General features: G+C 41.5%; 1 long non-coding RNA gene across 1 annotated transcript in view; it reads left to right on the forward strand.

The window, feature by feature from the left end:
- Window positions 1-14,683, forward strand: part of LOC120406530 — a 61,358-nt gene that overhangs the window by 14,743 nt on the left and 31,932 nt on the right. The window contains exon 2 of the long non-coding RNA XR_005599336.1: window positions 13,457-13,514. This is a non-coding gene — a long non-coding RNA (uncharacterized LOC120406530). The remainder of the gene's footprint in view (window positions 1-13,456; window positions 13,515-14,683) is intronic.

Raw genomic sequence — 14,683 nt, forward strand, 5'->3', positions numbered from 1 at the left:
TGGATTGATTTCCACTCCTGCTGAGGCTTACCTCTTTCATTCCCTAAACGGGATTTTTATTTTTATTTTTTGGGGTGGGGAGAGACATAAGAAGTTCATTTCGAAAGTAAGATAACTGGTACAACATTGTATGGGAGGTGTGCATGAGTCCTTTGTGCACAGAATATTATCACCTTTTAACCTTAAGTGAATGAATATCAGTTTTGCTGTACAATAATTGGAACAGCTGGGAGCACTAACACTCTGGCAATATTCCAACCTAAAGCACTTCCCGAAGAGAATAAGCCTCAGAGACAGAACTTTTCTATGAACTGGAATTCTAAAGTACCCATTTACACGAAATTCATGCAGGAATAGGACTCAAATTTACAGTCCTGAGACAAGGATGAGGGCTAAATCTTGGGAAAGAATTTACAAGTGACCGAGTGATGTAACATTAATGTAATTCAAAATCCTCCATTGTTTAAATTGGACTCCATCTAGGGTGACCGGATGTCCCGATTTTATAGGGACGGTCCTGATTTTTGGGGCTTTTTCTTATATAGGCACCTATTACCCCCCACCCCTGTCCCGATTTTTCACACTTGCTGTCTGGTCACCTTAACTCCATCTCACATGTACAGGCTTGGATTAAGAAGCAGCAATAAATTGTGGCAATGGCTTGCAATTTTTGGAGGCCCCCAAACACATGGGAAAGAGCGGTTGTTGAACTCCAGTGTGCTGTCAGTAGCTGCAAAAGTAATTGGAAAGTATGGCTGTAATCGTGCAAGCTGACCCATTCTATGCCTGTGTAGAGCTCTATTGATGTCAGTAGATGAATATTGATTAACGTATTTATTATAAATGCGGAAAAGTGAGTGAAGTGGGAAATCTTGCAGATATCACACAATCAAAACCAGGAGAATAAAAGAGGGAGGACAGTATTTATATAGGACCTTTCTTGAGCCCATGGAAGGCAATGGAAGTTTTGCCCTGGCTATAGTGGGAGCAGGGGTAGATGTAAATGGCTTATCCAGAACTGATATGCAGAGTACAGCATTATAAAGAGCTCATTGTGTCACATAACCTTTCCTTGTCCAGATAACCTTATTGTGGGTCCCCTATCATTCAACGACTGTATATACTTGTAATGAAGGCTAACCAATGGCCTGTGCCAGAATAGCAAACTTTTAATCCCCTGGAACCAATATCTAAGGATTTGGCTACTTGCAAGTTAGCACGGATTAAATCAGCCCCGGGTGCCCTAACTCCTGAGGCATCCACACTGGCAAGGCACTTAGAGCGCAGCTGGAGCACTCCTGGTAATCCACCTCCGTGAGAGGAATAGAGCTCGCTGCACCCTGGCTGAAATTCTCAGGTGTCAGTGTGGATGACATGTTGTATTACTGCACTGATTGGCCTCTGGATATGTCCCATAATCTCCTGAAGTCAAAGGGCCACTCTGGTCATTGTTTTGAACTCGGCTGCAGGCATGGGGCTATCCCCTTTCAAAGCTCCGTTTCTCCGGGATGAAGCAAACCATTACTGTGGAATACTGCTGCCAAAGGTGTGGGGGGGAGGGGAGGGAGGGAGAGAGAGACACACACCCACACCGGGCGGGTGGGGGGGTCTGCTGCTGTCTGAACTTACAAGACAGCATGCTGACACACTGTCTCTCCTCCCACATACACACAACACACTCCACCCCATTTGAAAAACACGCTGCAGCCACTTGCATGCTGGGATAGCTACCACAATGCACTGCTCTCTGTGGCATTGCAAGAGCTGCTAATGTGGCCACGCCAGTGCGCTTGCAGCTGGCAGTGTAAACACACAGCAACCCTTTCCCTGCTGCTGTCTCTGAAGGCTGGTTTAACTCCCAGCATTCTACATTTGCAAGTGTAGGCAAGCCCTAACGAAGGAGCACCTTATCTAGCTAGAGTGCGCCACATCACATCAGACATTAGGATTCCTCTCAGCTGAACTCCTGAGAATGCACGACCCAGCTCTGTATGAAAGGTGGCAATGTATTGTTCCAACAAGCTTTGTCACGCAGCTGGTGTAAAATGGCACCCTATCTGCATGGTAGCTTTTCTACACTCACTTTGCACTCCTCCAGTGGTATAAGTCTTTATAAGTGGTAAGACAGAGGAAAATCAGTCCCGCTCTCACTGTATCTATGTGCCCTATACACAGAAAAGCATCACTTCCATCTACAAGGATGCTGAACCTCCTCCGTTCATAATTTAATTTTTAATGAGGCAAGCTGATTTTGAACTCTCAGAAATAAACCAGAGACTGTTTGGGATATTATCAAGCTGCAAAGTAACCTAGATCTCCATGATGATAATTCTAGTTGTGGATAAGAATCTAGCTGTTTAGGGCAATTGTTTGGCTGCCTTCTCTCAAACTGCTTCGTTATATCATTCCATTGTACTATTAAACTTTTATTATTTCCTCTACCGGTAAAAGAGAAAGTTGTAGTGTTGTATTATTTTTTATTGACAATATGTCACATTGTCTCAGGAATTTTATACACTAGGGATAATAAAATGCCCTGGATGAAAATGGAAGGTTTACACAGATACCTTTAATGACCTGGATTTAGGATACCCATTTTGGGGTTTTATTAATCTTTAGAAAACTTTCTTCTCTAGATTTAGTCTCCAGGTAGAAAGAAATACTTGGGTTTATCTGTTCTAAGGGAAAAGAATCCATACCCGCCAGCTATAGCTCTTTATTTTGGATGACTTTCTGTTATTTCTATAGGGACAAAGTGATGCTGTTTAAAACTGTTGTTGTCTTCCTCAGAAACCCCAATCAGAATGGAGCCCATAGCGCTGGAAAATGTATGAATTACACAGGACGCTGTACACCCTGACCTGAAGGGCTTTGCCATTTTGTTTGAAACATGACACAAAAGGTGTAAGAATTAATGGGAGGCAAGTGAATAGGGAACAAAAGGTAACAGTAACTAGAGCACATAATTACTTAGGTTAGCGAAGGGTACAGCTTGGTGGTTCTGCATCACTTACATTCTTTTGTTTTTTATAAAGATATTTCAACCAGGGTACCACTGACTGCCCGTCAATCTAGCCAGCGCTGGTTGGTTTCAATTAACTGCATGCCCTAGATGCCCTTACTACTGATACTATCTCCTTCATGAGCATTCAATTGTTTAAACAAGGCTTTCTCAGATTATGGCCTGAAATTCTTCTCTGGCTTTATTTTCAAATGTGAAAATAAGAACATACTGCTGTGTAACCTGGCCATCTCCTTCTTGGTGGGTTAAGCAGGCCACATCCTCGCCATGTTCCTGTTTATCTGCACTATCCTGGCACTTATGGCCCAGGTGCTGAGATAGACACTCAGGATGTTTCAGAGTAGCAGCCGTGTTAGTCTGTATCCGCAAAAAGAACAGGAGTACTTGTGCCACCTTAAAGACTAACAAATTTATTTTAGCATGAGCTTTCGTGAGCTACAGCATCCAAAGAAGTGAGCTGTAGCTCACGAAAGCTCATGCTAAAATAAATTTGTTAGTCTTTAAGGTGCCACAAGTACTCCTGTTCTTTTTACTCAGGATGTTGGCACCAGCTCAGTAACAACAGACCATGTGTTGATTACTGGTAAGGGGGACGGAGGCAGCTTTTCACTTTGCCCCAGGCAGGAATCACCCCCTCTCCTGATTTTTCTCTCAGGGTTACTTCATGGGTCAGGGGCCCTCTCCTCTGGAAGGAACTATACCCTTCAGGAGCTGTCTAGGGCTTTGCAGCTGTCATGCATGCTGACCCAGCCACCTTGTTACAATACCATTGACTGCCTGGGATTGAGTCACTGGTGCTGTCGTTGAACATGAGGAGAATCTCCAAGCACTCCTCCTACAATTGCCCAGCTGGGGGAGGAGGTGCAAGAGGCAGCAGCTGGAAGCCTCCGGGCCCTTCTGACAAGGAAAGGTGACTGACAGAACAGGCGGGACGGGGACCCAAGAGGGAGCAGAGTGGCTTTGAGAAAGGAAAAAGCTGGAGGAATCCTAATGGGGACTCCCCTTAGCCATTGTCCCTGTGTTGTATCTCCTTTTCCTGGGAGACTTTCAGGTCACTCGCCGTCTCTGAAAAATTGCCACCAATTGAAGTTCAAGCTCAAAAAGCAGCTCCCTCATCACTGGTACATGCCACAGTAAAGTCCATGATAGCTGTTTCTATCTCAGTATCGTAGTGCTGTATTAATAACCGATATCTATGAATATTCCCCTAGCACAAATCAAGGTGGGGCCAGAGTTGATGTGCTTTGATAGAAGTGATGGAAAAATTTGAGAACAATTAGTTTATATCTTTTTGAGAACAAAACTCGCGTCTAAACAGCGCTCATTGGCTGTAAATACAGGTGGCTTCCCATTTTTGCTGTATGTGTGTTATGTTCCACAAATGGCATTAATGAAACTGACAAAATGCTGGTCCTAGGAGATTTCTCAAGGATTATGGAAGGCTGAAGTACTTGGCCTCTGATCTCTCAATGTTTTTGAGTGGAAATACATTAAATGAAACTGTTTGAGTATATATGAGCCTGTAAAAATAAGAGTCCCTGGACACAGAACACATTATAATATAATACAGAATTATTCACAGATATTTAGCAGGCAATTCACAAATTATTTCATTCACTTCCAGTTATGCTGTCAGCCAAATCCTTTCCAGCCAAATTTGTTAGATTGGCCTTCACATATCATATGTAAGGCTCTATTCATATCTGAGGCATTTCAAATGCTTTCTTCATGGAAAGCATTGTTAAAACTTTGCTTTTTCTGTAACTTGATTGTTTTGAAATTTCAGCCAGGGGCTCTGTGTGCAATTCTAGGTTTAAATGATATAACAACGCTCCTAACCATTGCCCTGACCCTGTTATAAAAAGAGTTGACTACTCAGGAACTAAAGTAAAAAAATATTTGTAATGCACCTCACAAGAATGTGCAGAATAACATTTGAATAATTTCATCATCATATATACGGCAGTGTAGTTTGTAAATAATAATAATTCATAATATAGTGTCTCAAAAATTTCTGGTTTACACACTTGCATCCTGATTCAGTAACGTACTTAAACACACGACAAACTCTAAAGTTACGCACATCGGTAAGAACCTTGCTGAACTGGAGCCTTAGTTTGACAATCCAACTAGATTTTTATAATTTCACGTATATGGAATTATAATTCCAACGTCACAGGGCAAATAAATGTATATTCAGTACCCTTGAATAAAACATGTACTGTGTTTCCAGTAATATAAGAATTATATTGCCAGTACAGTACAGTGTGCATTTTGAAATGGGGTATGGATGTAGCGATCTCTTATTCTAATTGGATTACCTTTCTTAGGGCAGTTGTCTGAAAATATCTGACACTTGGTGGTAAGTAGACCAGTAAAACCAATAATGGGAAAAGCATAGGAAATACCACGTTAAACGGCTGGCCTTGCTTAATTTAAACAAAAATGCATAACCTCCTATACAGAATAATGGCAGGCAAGTATTAGCAAGAAAAGCAATGCTATTGCTTTTCCGTCAATATATGTATCTTTTTGAGGTGCCGGACTTCTCTTAATAAATTTTTCAGTTTTTCTAATAGTTTGCAGGAACAGATCTCAAGAGAACCGAATTATGATGTTTTTCATCATCACATCTCTGCTCCAAAAAGAGCCAAAGGTCCCTACCCAAAGCTCACTGCAGTCAATAGACTCCTATTGGCTTCAATGGGCTTGGACCCAGCCCAAAATGCTGTACTGATGTTGAGCTGGTATAAAAGTCATAACATGAGAAAGATTCCAGGTTCTTGTTGATACCGTTTGTTCCTGAAAGGTCTATGGTTTGCCTGTCACTGTCTACTTTTATTCTAAGTAGGCAGCTATGCAATGTCTTTTAAAGGAGAAAAGGGTTTGTGTGATGTTGGCCCTGGAAGCTTTTGCCAAAACCGTCCCCATTATCTGTTTTGTCTTTATACTTGCCACTACTGAAGCTGCCATATCTTCTTGTAAATTGGCCCACAACAACATCCCAGAATCAAGCATTTCTGAACTTTAGAAATATTGGCCCTGCTTTTATGGCGAAATTCTCTAGAAGCTTAAAAGACTTTGACTTTGGAATGTTACAAAATGTAACATAATTCTGTTTCTATAGGTATTGAATTTCTCTAGTTCCAGCTTTCAGCCGCTGTATTTCATTCTCTGTCTACCAGATTAAAGAGCCCTCTAAATACAGAGAAGATACCTGATAGTAGGTACTTACATACCATGATCACATTGCCTCTTAACTACCCCTTCAAAAAAATAAATACATTACTGCCTTAAGCCATTTGAGGTCTGGAAAACCAGGCCGTGCTATCATTCTTTTATCTTTTTCCCTGCCGATTTCTCATCATCCTTTTTAAAGTGTAGACCCCAAAACTATACTTACTATTCCAGTCAGGGTCTCTTATTCCATATGCAGAGGCAATATCGCCTACTTGATATTCTCCTGTTTCTATGTATATGCATTGTGTTGTTTGTTGTTGTCACTCTGGAAGCTCATGTTCATTTGGTGATTTTTCTACATTTTCTTCTATTTGTTTTTTTCAGGCATCCCTTTTAATGTGTTACATTTATCAAAGGGCTTATCAAACACTCTAAGGGCTAGTCTACACTTACCAGCCGGGTCGACGCGGTGAGTTCGACTTCTTGGAGTTCGAACTATCGCGTCTAATCTGGACGCGATAGTTCGAACTCCGGAAGCGCCGCAGTCGACTCCGGTACTCCACCACTGCAAAAGGCGGTGGCGGAGTCGACCTTGGAGCCGCGGACTTCGATTCCGCGGCGTCTGGACGGGTGAGTAGTTCGAACTAGGGTACTTCGAATTCAGCTACGCTATTCACGTAGCTGAACTTGCGTACCCTAGTTCGACCCCCGCCCTTAGTGTAGACCTGCCCTAAGAGCAATGTCCTAGTAATTCTTTGTTAAGCTTTTCTGTGGTTGAGAATATAATGACATGCTTCTTCCACTCACCCCATTCTGTGGGTTTATTAAGCTGAAATTCTTGTGGAGGGTTGAACTTCAGGGTTTTGGGGTGTTTTTCCTCTTTCTTATGCCAGCTAAAAATGAGTCCACTTCTGACACTGTCATGTGACAATGAAAGAATCCTAGGAAAAAATAGTTTCTCCTAGCACTAAACAGGAAACTTTGTTAATATAAAGAAAACAGTAAGATCTCTAAAGCCTCTTTCCCTGCAGAGTTTCAGCCATTAAACTTCCCTGGCTCTCTGCTATAGATGTAAAAAAGTCCATATAGCCCGAGGCTACTAATGACCACAATAAGAGCACGTATACAGGCTGCTTTTGAAATCAATACGTATTTTAGCGGTGCATGTAAATGTTAGGACAGAATGTTTTAAATAAAATTTACAATTTTTTTTTCCATGAGTAGTTGTGCATTGGAAAAAACAAACATGCAGCCTAGATTTATGTCACTAGATCTATATCTTAAAAAGCTACAATCTTTTTTCTCTAGCAATCAGCATTTAGGAATAAAAGAACCCAACTGAAGAATAACTATATTTTTTACACATCCTTTTTAAAGAAAAGCTTCATCCTCAAATTGTCACAACCACTGGCATGTACGTTTTTGTTGTTGTTGTTCGTTTTTTTTTAATGCACCTTAACATTTCCAGGGAATGAATTTCTTGTCTATTTTAGTTTTATATGCAGACAAACTACAGCAAATCTTTCAATCAAAGTCTTAATTCTCTCCAAGTACACTTTGAGAGGGTAGGTGTATGCATGTCTTGGAAGAAATAAGACTAATCTGGTCTTGACAATTTGCAACAGCGTAGTGGAGTTATGCAACAGGAATACATTGGTAGTGATTGTCAGGCACTCTGGAGTGGTTCACGACCAACCGTGAGTGCCAACCTCAGGGCAGACTGTCAACAAACAGGACAGACCCCCCAAACTGGCTGTATGTTCTATAATTAGATTTCACCAATCCAGTAACAAATGTGAACTCCTGGATCACTATATGTCTTTCCATGGAGTCAGACCCCTTAGGCTCTCCAGTTTAACTTTACCAGTTTAGCCACCTTTTATACACACCTAGGGTGACCAGATGTCCCAATTTTATAGGGACAGTCTCAATTTTTGGGTCTTTTTCTTATATAGGATCCTATTACCCCGCACCCTCTGTCCTGATTTTTCACACTTGATGTCTGGTCACCCTATACACACCAATGGTCCCATTCTGTGATGGGAGTAAAGGGCCCAGCACCTCAGTCCCTAAGAGATGATAGGCCCTCTCACATTAGCCCATGTGCTGGAAATGAAGTACTGGGAAAAGGAATCTGGAAGAAACGTTATCCTTTCTAATCATTTTCACAGAGCATCAGTTTATATGGTGCTTTACAGCAATATACCAATGAAAAAGGAAAGTACATGACTGGGAAAAAACAGGTGCCAAATACATTTTTTTTGGACGGGGAGAGGAAATGATACTAAAGCTTGTAATTTAGGGTGGAAAATGTATAATTTAATGTAAGGGATAATAGAGCCCAGATTATCGCTATTATCCGCTTGGTTAATTACCACCCTGTGAGCGTTTCTCTCCAGTATAATAGATATTCACATAACCTTGTTGATGAGATAACTGATACTGGACTCTGCAGAGATTCCACCAGGCTCATTAAAGCATGAAATGGCATGTGGAATAATAGAGTTGAGAGCAATTACTACTTTTATCTGCTACTTTTCTAGCTGGCAATCTGCCAGAGCTGAAGGAAAATCTCCAGTACAAGACCTGGGACACTAGAATCAAATGGCAAATAATAACTTTTGGTTTTCTTTTTTCTTTTATGGATCTATTCTCTGGGGCCATCATTTGCTGTGGGGCAAGCAGGGCAGTTGCCCCCCCCCAAAAAAACTTGGTTTGTACCCCTGACTGTTCGTAGATCTAGATCTTTCATTATGTCTTCCACTTCATACTTCCCTCCCCAACTTTCCAGACTACAGTATAATCATATATAATGTTTAATATACTGACACAGCTTTGCCCACTCACTGAATATTTCTGAAATAATGCCCCTGCTATTCTCCCCTATGGATTCACATGCCTTAATGGTACTTGCATTGTTATGAATATCTGGAGGCATATATGAAATCAGGGATACTGGCTATGACAATCAGGGTCCAGACACCCCAAAGGGAGAACAGGGGATCAGAACCCTCTATGAATAAGCAATTTAATCATCTGGTTGTATACAATTCTATATCAAATATGGACGTGTATACAAGTTTGTAACGTTCTGAACTTGATGGTCGTTAGGAGATCTGTATATAGGTTACGATTACAAATGTCCGTGTGTAAAATGTTGTGATGGTACCTAAAATGCAACTGCAGCATCACCTCACAACATGGGGTGAAGAAATCAGGCAGGGAGGTTCACCTCCCAAATTAGTTTTTTTACACAAAACTAACTGCAAGCACCTAGCATTTAACAGCCCATGGAAAGACAAAGGTGAAACATTAAAGTAAATGGAAAGGGACTGAAAGTGAAAAGAGAACCCCAGTCTTGGAAAACTAAGGACGGGAGGCAATTTCTACTGCTCTGTGAAACCACTTGCAAACCCTGTTAAAAGGGAGAGGGTTTGAAGCGGCAGCTATCTAGAAACGGAAAGAGACAGATCTAAGTGGGCTGCAGTCAGTGAAGTGCGAGGACCCCTTTAAGACAGAGGGCACTCTGGGAAACTGTTTAGAAGCACTAGGTAGCTAAATTCCCTTTTCTAATACAAGTTCACATAGACGTGTAAAGCCTGAGTCCTGGTCTACACTAGAAAATAAGGTTGGCTTAACTACATCACTCAGGGGTATAACAAATCCACACTCCTGAGCAGTGTAGTGAAGCCAGCCTAAGTCCCTGTGTAGACAGTGCTAGGTCCATGGAAGAATTTTTTTGTTGATGTAGCTACCACCTCTTGGAGAGGTGGATTAACTACGCCAACGAGAGAGTCCCTCCTGTCAGCATAGCTAGAGGCTGCACTGAAGCATTGTAGCGTGTTAAGCGTAGCCAAGCCCTCAGACTGCATCCGTTTGTTTTCTGTGTAACTTGTCTGGGTTTTCTTTTCCTTACCACTTCATCTTTGAAGCTGTGTTCTTTCTAGTAAATAAACACTTTGTTTTTTTTCTCCCCAAGCACTTTCTCTGTTGTGCAAACTGTGAGCATGTGTGCTAAAGGGAACTGATTATTGGGGTCAGGTTTTACTCCTTCTGGGGTGATGAACCTGAGGGGGAACAGTCCATGGGTCTGGTAATTAAGAACTTGGAGAGATGGATGTGGAAGGAGTCAGGACCAGAAGGGCTAGTGAGGTCATTCTCCAGGAGTAACTGGGCTGCTGGAAGCCAGGGTTGAGACCTTTACTCTTCTAGACTGGTGTCAGAGCTCTGAGCCACAACAACCTAGCATTAAGGCACATACAGTTATAAGGCAGGTGGTGGCAGAACCCCTTATTGATCTGGGTAATCCCCAGAACATCACATCAACTAAATCACACAGGCAGTGTAAGAGAGAGACCTCAAATGTGTGCTCTGAAAGCACAGATCCTCCTCGTTTCCCTACTCGCCAACAGGCCCTTGGCTTCTCATTTTTAATCTCTAGACAGCTCCTAGATGAGGTCTGGTGGCTCCAGTGTCTTCAATGCACCTCTTCTCTTGGCCTTTCAGGAATGGCTCACTGGCCCAATTTCCCATCCTGATCCATTGAGGGGCCACATGGTAACCCTGATTCCTTTCTAAATCTTCCAGGAAGGATCTTTGTGGCAGGCAAGCCTGCCGCAGTCAAGCTCCCCGTCGCATCTCTTCTCTGTAGTGATAAGGTTCCTCCAATCCTGCAGCTGTTCCTTTACTACTAACTCTATTACTATGATGATGAGGTGTGCCAGAGTTCTCTGTTGATCCTGGAAAACTTTGTCCTTGTGTGGGAAAGGAATTTGCTTAGCCTAGGGCACTCCCGTGTATGTCTCAGCAGCAGAGTCAAAAGACCAGTTGTAATGGCAGCAGTGGACCAGAAAGGAGCCTATCTGGTCCTGCTACTGCAGAAAGGGGAAATGGGTTGACTTTGTCTTCCTTCAGAAGAAGCTGATGGGGAACTTGAGGGAGATGATGGGCGTGGGGGAGGCAGTTGGCTTCGCCTGACGACAGCTGAGGTGATGGTGAACAGAGAGAACACCACCTGGTTTCCTCTTCCACTAGTGATGGATCCCATCCCATGATCAAGGATGGTTAAAGTAAAATGTACAGGACCTGTTAGGAGAGCTGTCTTTGAGAATGCAGCTCCAGGTGAGTCTTGTCATATGAACACAAAGTTAAAGCAAAACTCTGGTGTCCTAAAATCGTGGTGGAATGGGAAGTCCAACAATGGTTATGGGTTTTTTGTTTTTGTCTTCAGTTGCTAAGCACAACGATCAGATTTTACAAAGATTTTATGTCTTTGTTGGCCAGAATGCTAATCGCATTAATTTCAGCAGGTCTGATATTCCAAGCAGCAGATGATAGAGAATCATAAAAAGAACCAATATTAGATGGGGCGATGACTGAGGGAAAATTGACAACTTAGGTCACAATTAAAGGGCAAAATCATCCATTTTCTGCATCCCATCTTCATCACAGATTTAAAAAACAATTTGTATTAGCGTAGTTGTGTTCGTGAATGCCAACCAGTGTGGACAGAGCAGTCATAATATTAAGTATAGTCTAATACAAATTTCCAAAGACCTGGCAAATAGCACACTTGAATCAGAATTCACTGCAGAAGTGGAACATCAACTGATGCCACTATCTTATTAAAGATTATACTCTACTGTGGGTATCAGCTAAAACAGCTGGTTTCAGAAAGCCCTTAAACAGTTCTGCCCATGCACGCTGATGAGGCAAGGACTACCAGTATACTTGTGATTACTTGCTGGAAATAGTTTCACAATTTATTCTACCTTTCAATAGAGCTGGAACCACAGACGATTTCTCATTTTTCAGCTAATGTACTGACACAACACACGCTGTTTCTGTATATCCTGCCATCATTGCTAGTGATGAGACAGCGGGCCCAAGAAATTAAATGGTTGGCTCTAAAATGACTGTGTACTAAACAAACAGTATTGATGAGCAGTGTTCATTCAGAGGCAACTTAATGCATGTTAATTAGCAGTTTAAATTGCTGCAAAAAAATAAAAAGGAGTCTGATCTTTTATTCAACAGTGGCATCAGTCTGTGTCATTTTTTCTGCAATGTATTATGAGCCATAAGCTAGCTGTTCAAACCACTGTGGAGACATTTAGTTTTGGTAGGTACCCATAAATCCATTATTTGTTTCTTACACATTAGAATTCACTGTAGGTTTCCTTTTCAGTGCAATATTATAGCAAATAGAGCTTAATGGAGTCTGTTGCTAAAGAAAGTATTATTTCTTTCTAAGTGTCTAAGTAGAGGGATTTTGAATGAAGATTATGTGTTTTGGTTTCCTGTTCTCCTGAACTACAGTTTAAATGACTAGTGGAGTGGTTCAGTCCTACTTATTAGCCTTTGTACTTTCTGTGGCTACACCTACATGAAACTTACCTTCATGACCGCAGGATAATACATGTGAAGTAAAATCATTCAGGTACTGCATGTGTGATGGATTGGACCTCCCTGAGAATCACTCCCTTCAAATGTTTTTAGTGAGAGTTACGATAAAATGCACATTCCTTTTTATGGATGATAGTAGCTCAGATTCTCTGGACTGACCAAGTTGTGCTCAGTCCAAGAATAGGAAAGGTCATTGGAGGCACCGAAGGTGGCTTTATGCTATACCTTTGTGATGCCCTGATACCGGGGATTTCCAGGGCCCAATTTGGACCACAACACAGCTAAGAGCTGCCAGTGGCCCCTACAGACTGTTTTGGAAATCATTCATCACTAGAGCAGAGTGGCACTTTGGCCACACGAACTAAGCTGCAGCATTGGTGGTTCAGTGGTAGAAGTCTCACCTCCCACACAGGAGGCCCCGGTTTGATTCCCAGCCTACAAGAGCAGGGTTTTATCGAGGGAGGGATAGCTCAGTGGTTTGAGCATTGGCCTGCTAAACCAGGGTTAGGAGTTCAATCCTTGAGGGGGCCATTTGGGGATCGAGCTGGGGATTGGTCCTGCTTTGAGTAGGTGGTTGGGACTAGATGACCTCCTGAGGTCCCTTCCAACCCTGATATTCTAACTCCCACCATGTCCTCACAGAGCCAGAACATCAGGCATATGCCACCTGTGCAGATTTCCCTTATACAAAGGAAATGCCCTTCAATTATTTCCTTGCTTTTAAGTAGGCTTTGTAAATAGTTGATTAAGGATTGCATTGTCACTTAACAACCTTAGCTATCTGAAACAAAGCTCTCTGTGCTAGAATTAGGACAGATGCATTTTTATCTCTTTCTGTTTGTATCCAAGGGATATTTAAAGCACCATTACTAAGGAGATGGACCCCAGAAGGTGCGCTAGAAACAAGGTGATGATCTCCTGTAAAATGATGAACACAGTAAAATATTTTAATTTGCAATATACCTTGTGCTTGTCCAGGCTCTTAGTACTGCACTTTAATTTAAACCTTTTAAGAACTCTGTTAAAAAGATTATTCAGTAGATGTGCAATAAACCGTTATGATATAATAAAGATGTCATGCTGCAATGAAGGAACTTTAAAAAAAAAAACATAATTGAAAGACACAGTAATTATGATAGATTATGATCTCCCTCCAGGAGATTATGATCTCTTGGAGAAAGATAGGGCCAATAACCTAATTATCTCTTGATCTTCTGACATATTTGCCCCGGGAGTCAATAAATGTTAGCAGTAAATGTCACTGGGGCAATTTAGGAAGATGAGTGTCATTATTTTCATTTATTTCTTCACAGTGTACAGCAGAGTTTTTCAGTATATAATCCTCTGATGGTCTTATATTAGTCAGCTTGTCCATTCAGAATGACTTTTGAATTTCCTAATGATAAATAAAAACAGATGAGTTCTGGCCTTCAAGTTATAAACATAATTTACCTGAATGATATAAAATGTGTGACTAAAAGAAGTTAGAGCTCATGCTTCAACCATTTCAGTGTTTAAAGCATGGGAACATATTTGTATAAAATAAGAAAACAGAACCCTAGTCAGAGTATAATTCTCATGTTATAACTAATTGGTAAAGATTTAAACTTCCCAGTGTTTCACTATCAAGTTATGTTACTTGCTTGAACACTTGTATAACCTTTATACAAAAAGAACTTACTTCTAGTTCCTTAGGTTCATTACATTTTTCATAAGGCCTCTGACTGGTAAACATGTATGTCTAAATTATTTTAGCCAAACAGGATTAGACATCATCGATGTATCTCTTTGCATAACAGATTAGAACTCACACAGGTGTTAAAGGAGACGAAAGTTTGTTTATTGCATCATAAACTTTATACCGCACTTTACAACCATAAAGACCAAGGGCCAGCATCCAAGTGTAAGTCCAGGGTTCGTGGTACTCAAGTCAGCTCACCCTGAGTTAGAGAACTGACGTCTTGAGAATCTACAGTGATTTTTTTCAAACCTGGGGATCTAGCATCCACACTTCAGCACGCAGGCCTGAGACAAACCAATCATATCCCAGACTCCCTAGTGCCCTCCTGAAATGTG

The sequence above is a fragment of the Mauremys reevesii genome, linkage group 5 (genome assembly GCF_016161935.1).
Source record: "Mauremys reevesii isolate NIE-2019 linkage group 5, ASM1616193v1, whole genome shotgun sequence".
NCBI lineage: Eukaryota > Metazoa > Chordata > Testudines > Geoemydidae > Mauremys > Mauremys reevesii.